Genomic DNA, 6,216 nt, shown 5'->3' on the forward strand with positions numbered 1-6,216 from the left:
TTATATTATAACTATTATTTTATCAATGACAGTTAATAAACGGACGAAAATATTACTTCACGGAAATAGTGATCACTCATTGTAAATTCAATATTTTTATACAATTTTTTTTTAAATTGATAAACAACAACATTATACAGCTCGCATTGAACTCCAATTTTTTTTAATTCCTATTTTAAATAGTGAAAAAATATTGGTAAAAAAATGGTTAAATTTTACTTCTTTTAAAGTTTTCATCTAATTTAAATTATTTATATTAATATATAATATTTTTATTTATTAATAAAAAGTAATAAATTATTATAACTAATTCTATGATAAAAAATGCTAGTTGCCCACCCCTGTTCTAGACGAACAAATCATCTCCGTTTAGAGCGAGTCTCCGTTCGGTTCTTTTTTTTCATATTATTATGTTTAGCCGTTTAAGTATGAAATCGAATAATTAATGGTTACATTTATTACGATTCTGGTCGGTTAACCGATTAATGTTGTGAATACTAGGTGAAAAAACAATCGGCCGATTAATTGGTGTAAGAATCGATTAATAGAAACAATCGCATAGTCCTATGTACTCACTAATCTACAAGCCCGAAAACGTCGCGTCGTGGAATGTTAATAATTGAAAATAAAATATTACATTATTTATTTTTCTACTCGTAGTGGATATCAATACGCGGAATACAATGTGCCGCGGCCCGCGGTTTGCGAGGTATCACTTATAATGATTAAATGAACAATTGGGTGGGTGTCTACGAACAACGTGAACGTACGCGCATGCACATATCACTGACAAACTAATAACGAAATATTTAGTTGGTCGTTTGAAGAACAAAAATATTACTTTACGGGAAAAGTGATCACTCATTGTAAATTCAATATTTTTACAAAAAATTTTTTTTAACTGATAAACAATAACATTCTACAGGCCGCATTGAACTCCGATTTTGTAATTCCAATTTCAAATCGTGAAAAAAATTCTCGTAAAAAAAAGCTTAAAATTTACTTTTTTTTAATGATTCATTATAAATGTTGGGAATATATATTGAAAAAACGGAGTTCAATGCGGCCTGTAGAATGTTTCTCTCTATTAATGTAAAAAAAAAATATCAATTTGGTTAATTCTACGGGACAGGATCACTATTTCCGTAGAGTGCAATTTTGAAGGTAAATCGACATTGGCACCGGGCGCCTTAACTTCATTTGACAGCGAAAAATTATAAATTGGAAAATATTTTTTAAAACCTTTTTTATTACATTTTTCAAAATAACATTGTATTATATTATTGTATCTTCTTTATTTTTATTAGAAAGGTTTGATTATCATTTGATTGATTGGGTTGTATAGATAATTCCGTTTTTTTTCTATAGTTCATATGTAAAGTACGAAAATGACAAATGAAAAAATAAAATTGTTAACAACTTATTGATAATGCGCACGCAGTGTGGCCGTAAATGTTCACGACTTTGATAGTAAAATTATGAATTATTTGTAAATGAATCGTGCAAATATTAGATTACATTTCATTATAAATTATATTAAAAATTATCTAATTTTAATGAAGATTAATTAATACTTCTCAGTGTGAAATACAATAAACTCTCAATAATCCGAACAATAAAAGATTAGAGAATTGTCGAATTGATGAAAACGTCCGATTCAGAGCCGTTCCGAAAGAGGGTCTTTGGGGGATGTCTCACCCCCCTTCCATCCCAGTGAAAATACCAGTCGGCGGTCGGACTTGTTTCGTTATAGCCTAGAAGGACTCAACAGCTCGCAATATATTTTACAGGTTTGTTTTGGATGGCTATGAGACAGTCACTTGCGGTTACCCCTTATATAGGTATAGAAAAAAATAAAATATTTTCTTACACTTCTTGACGTCTTGACTAACCTTCCCCCCCACGAGGACCCACCTTGACGTGGTAGGGGGGCTTGGGTCCTTCAACAGTTCCGAGAGCTATGCTAACGGTAGTTTACTACCAACAGGGTCTCCCATGTTGGACAGGTCGACGAACTGAGGACTGACAAAGCGGTCCTCAACAAAGGATAGGACGGGTCGTCTTCAGCCTCGGGAGGCAACCGTCCTAGAGGAAGGAAAACCTTGATCAAAAACCCCCTGGCAGTAGGGTTAAATGCAGTGAAGAAAATCACTTAAAAAACCACAATATGCACTGTCAAAAGTCAACTATTGGTACCACCTCAGGGGCTTCGTAACCCCAGAGGTCGGTAGGAGTGGATGGTTTCGGTGTCAAAACCGAAACCAACGTAGCGGGCCCACTCCGGTCGTCATCCAGCGCTCTCGAGGGTGCGGGGGTGGCTGTCCAGGCCCCCGCTACACAATCCATTACTAGAACGAGGAAAAGACGACTAGATAGTATGGAACAGTCCTCCAAGTCGGGTTGGTCGGGATATGATAAATCTTCCAAAAGGAAACCACACAACAACACATGTGGAAAACGATCGCTATACGATCAAGTTGATCAACTGTTCTTAAAGAAGTTTACAATGGATAAGTCCAACAAGTGGGAACTTCCAAAAACAAACACTATACTGAGTCGAAGGAAATTGGAGGTAAATAAATATTTATTATTGTTTAAAACTAATGTATAATTAAATTTCAATCAAATTTGTAGATGCAATATAATTTATTTAAACTTATCATGCCACATTTTTGTGACCAAACTTTAAAAATAAAGATATTCCTCCTATAGCATTGTACAACATATTTTATTATATTCAAATTTATTTCGGTATGATACTACGCTTGCAAATAGTACAGTGTTTCTGTTTATGACTTCAAATATATCCCTATGTAGATTATACTATTACCTATTAATTATCCTTGTGAAAAAACTATTTACCCACTTGTATAATTATATTTTGAATCATTAACAATTTTTCAATTTAATGACATAAAATTATGTGTTTAATAAATGAAACGATAAACTTTGAAAAAATTAAGAGAAGGATAACACACTTTTTATAGAAATAAGCTATCCTCAAGTCTTCCTCACCATTATTTTCTTACCTAACTATTTGGAGAAATTATAGAAGTCCCAGTCATATACTTGTTAAATTGAATTATGATAATTTATTTATTTATTTTTAGTTATCAGATTTTATCACTTTAAAAAAATCATTAAATATTGTCAAAGATAAATTTGATGATTTCAACTTGACCGAATGGCATAAAAATACCAAACAAACTAGTCCAGCCGATAAAGTTCTATATTAAATTAGAGGAGCTGGGCGTCCTGAGTTATTGACTACAGCTTGGTTGAAGTTTTATGAAATATTAAATGATAATGATGTTATACCTCAAAAAAGTATTGATGGTGGTAAATTCTGTAGTGTTCATCTTTGTGAAGCTCCAGGAGCGTTTATTACTGTTTTAAACCATTTTATTTGTAACAGAGATATTAATGTTGAAGTAAGTGATGATCTTATTTTTTAATTTTTTTCGTTTACTAACTTATAATTTTTTTTTTTTTTAGTGGGATTGTATCGGTGTTTCTTTGAACCCGTATCATAACGGTGATGGTAGTACTGATATGATTAGCGATGATAGATTCATGTTTCATACAATGAGCCATTGGTTTTTTGGTAAGGATCAAACAGGGGATATTTTTCAATAAGAATCTTTGCACCCATGTTAAAAAACGTTTTAGAAAAAAAGCAAGCACGGTAAGAAAAACATCACTTTAATTTTTATTATAGATAGTAGTATAGATTGTCAAAATAACCCGAATGAACAAGAAGATCTAGTCATGCGCGTGCAGTTAGTCGAAACAATGGTCGCCCTAATGATACTTGAAAAAGGTAATACTAACATTTTTTATTAGTTTTAATTTTATAGTTTAATAATATTTTTACTAACATTAATTATTATTTCAGGTGGTACATTTGTTCTGAAAATGTTTACCATTTTTGAATGTAATACATTATGTCAAATGTATTTGTTGTGTTGTGCTTTTGACTTGGTACAGATAAAAAACAGTTAATAAGTAAACAAGGAAATTCTGAGATATATGTTGTTTGTCGAGGTTTTAAGGGATTGCAATGCGTAGAACCTTTGATACATAAATTTTTCTCAACTTCTAATCGTAGTAAGTTTTGTTAAATATTAAGTTATTAAATTATTATATAATTATAATTTATAACAATTATGTTTTATAATTTTAGCGCTGTCTGATAACTATTTGTTTTCATTGAATGAGTTGCCAAAAGATTTCTTGTCATTTGTATATAAGTGTTCCAAATATTTTAGTGAATTTCTAATGCAAGTTATAGAGAATAACATAAAATGGTTTTACCAGAAAACTGAAAATGATATTAAATCATTAACAGCATTACAGTATTGTGTCGCTAAAATATATATCAATAGATTTTAAATAAAACCAATTGAACTTTCTCAGGAAATTGTTGGACTAAAGAAACTTAAAGTATGATTTATAGCATTTAATTTTTTTTTTAGTTAACTTTTGTTGATATATTACCTATTATGCATTGCCTTTTTGGAGTTAAATCTCAAAATTTCAAAATAAATATTTTATTTTAATTTAACGTTGAAACATTTAAAAATTAAATTATGACTAACACAAAATTATTTATTATTGAATAGACCATTCAGTTCGGTCTACCGAAAGTTTCGACAATGAAGGTAGATATGAATTGTTCATTTACCGAAAAAATGCGTCGAGTAGAATACCGAGAATTAAATAAAGCTAAATTACTTCAAGATCAAGTGATAGTTGTTATAGTAGTTATAAGCAAACTTCAAGGAAGTATGATAAAGAAGTATCGTGGTTTACCGCAAAGGTCAGTAGAATTATAAAACTTATGTATATATATTTAAATATAATATAATTATATAATTTATATAATATTCATATTATTTAAAACTAAATGATAATTTGTTATTTTTTTTTTTATAGGACGCCAAAATTGATTTGTTGAGTTTGAATATGCAAATGGGTAAACCTGTTTCTATAATTTGTAACTCAAAGTTTTGTGCCAATGAACTTATCGATTACAAAAATCGAGCAAGATCATTGTTTGCTGTTCCAACAGATGACGCCATTAAGCGTAGAGAGTAAGTTTTTAATTTTTCAACCTATGTAAATAAAATTATATTTCAACTTAATAATAAGTATGAATATAATATTAATATATTATTTTATATATTATTTTTCATATTAATATTTAATTTTTCTCTCTTATGTATTACAGATATTTTCGACTTAAAATTCCAAAACAAGCGATCCATGATCGATTGATTGTTTGTGATGTAACATCGATTTGTGCCAATGATTGTTTAAACAATAGAAGAAATCAGTTTGACTCTCTAACTTTAATTTTAGAATCATTAAAGGAACTTAAAGCTTCTGACAGTTTTTTGTTAATTGGATATCCATTACTTTCTCAAGTTAATGTTGGTGTTTTCTATGTGCTTGTTAATATATTCCTTAAAGTATTTATAATTTATGAACTAGAATATTTAAATTATCTATTCTCATTTTTTCAGTGTAATTTGTATTTAATTTTAATTTTCAATTTCTTTTAGACCGGAGTGATCAAACCTGTTGAAATGGGTCATACTTTTGTATTTTGTTCAAAATTTAATGGCAAAAATATAAATGATTTAATATCTATTTTGTCATATGTAAAAAAACATATCAAGGATCTTAATATTACAGAAATTCTTGAAAAGCAAGGTCAATCCTTACTTTCCTTTTTTCCGATCGATAAACTTATGGGTAAGTTCTTATTATTTTAAAGCTATAACTAAAATGTGATTTTATGTTTCAGATGAATTCATTTATAAAGACATTATTGCTATTAATTGTTTGGTTATCATCAATGACGTGAAAAAAACTATTTCTTCTTATTTGCAACAAAATTGACCATGAATGTTGTTTTTTGATTATTTTATTAATTTTTTATTTTTTATTAACATTTTGTTAATTTTTTTTCTTGTTGTTTTTTGAAGTTGATATTCTATTTATTTTATTAATTATTATTGTTCCATTTGTATAAATTTCAGCTTTTTAAAATTTATTCTTTTTATTATATTTCATTCTTTTGAAAAAGATTTATATTGTTAAAGATAAAAATTACTACTTTATATAAAAACTACTTTTTTTTTTTTTTGTTAAATGATTATAATGTGATGTACAACAATAACTTTTTTATAAATCTGTTACTATTTATTTTGT

At 28.6% G+C, this 6,216-nt stretch overlaps 1 pseudogene; it reads left to right on the forward strand.

Annotated features, from left to right (window-relative positions):
- The first annotated feature begins 1,720 nt into the window (after positions 1 to 1,720).
- Positions 1,721 to 5,904, forward strand: LOC112687812 (annotated as a pseudogene).
- The last annotated feature ends 312 nt before the right edge of the window (positions 5,905 to 6,216 follow it).

This window comes from Sipha flava, unplaced genomic scaffold (assembly GCF_003268045.1).
Source record: "Sipha flava isolate LNK unplaced genomic scaffold, YSA_version1 361_pilon_pilon, whole genome shotgun sequence".
Classification (NCBI taxonomy): Eukaryota; Metazoa; Arthropoda; class Insecta; order Hemiptera; family Aphididae; genus Sipha; species Sipha flava.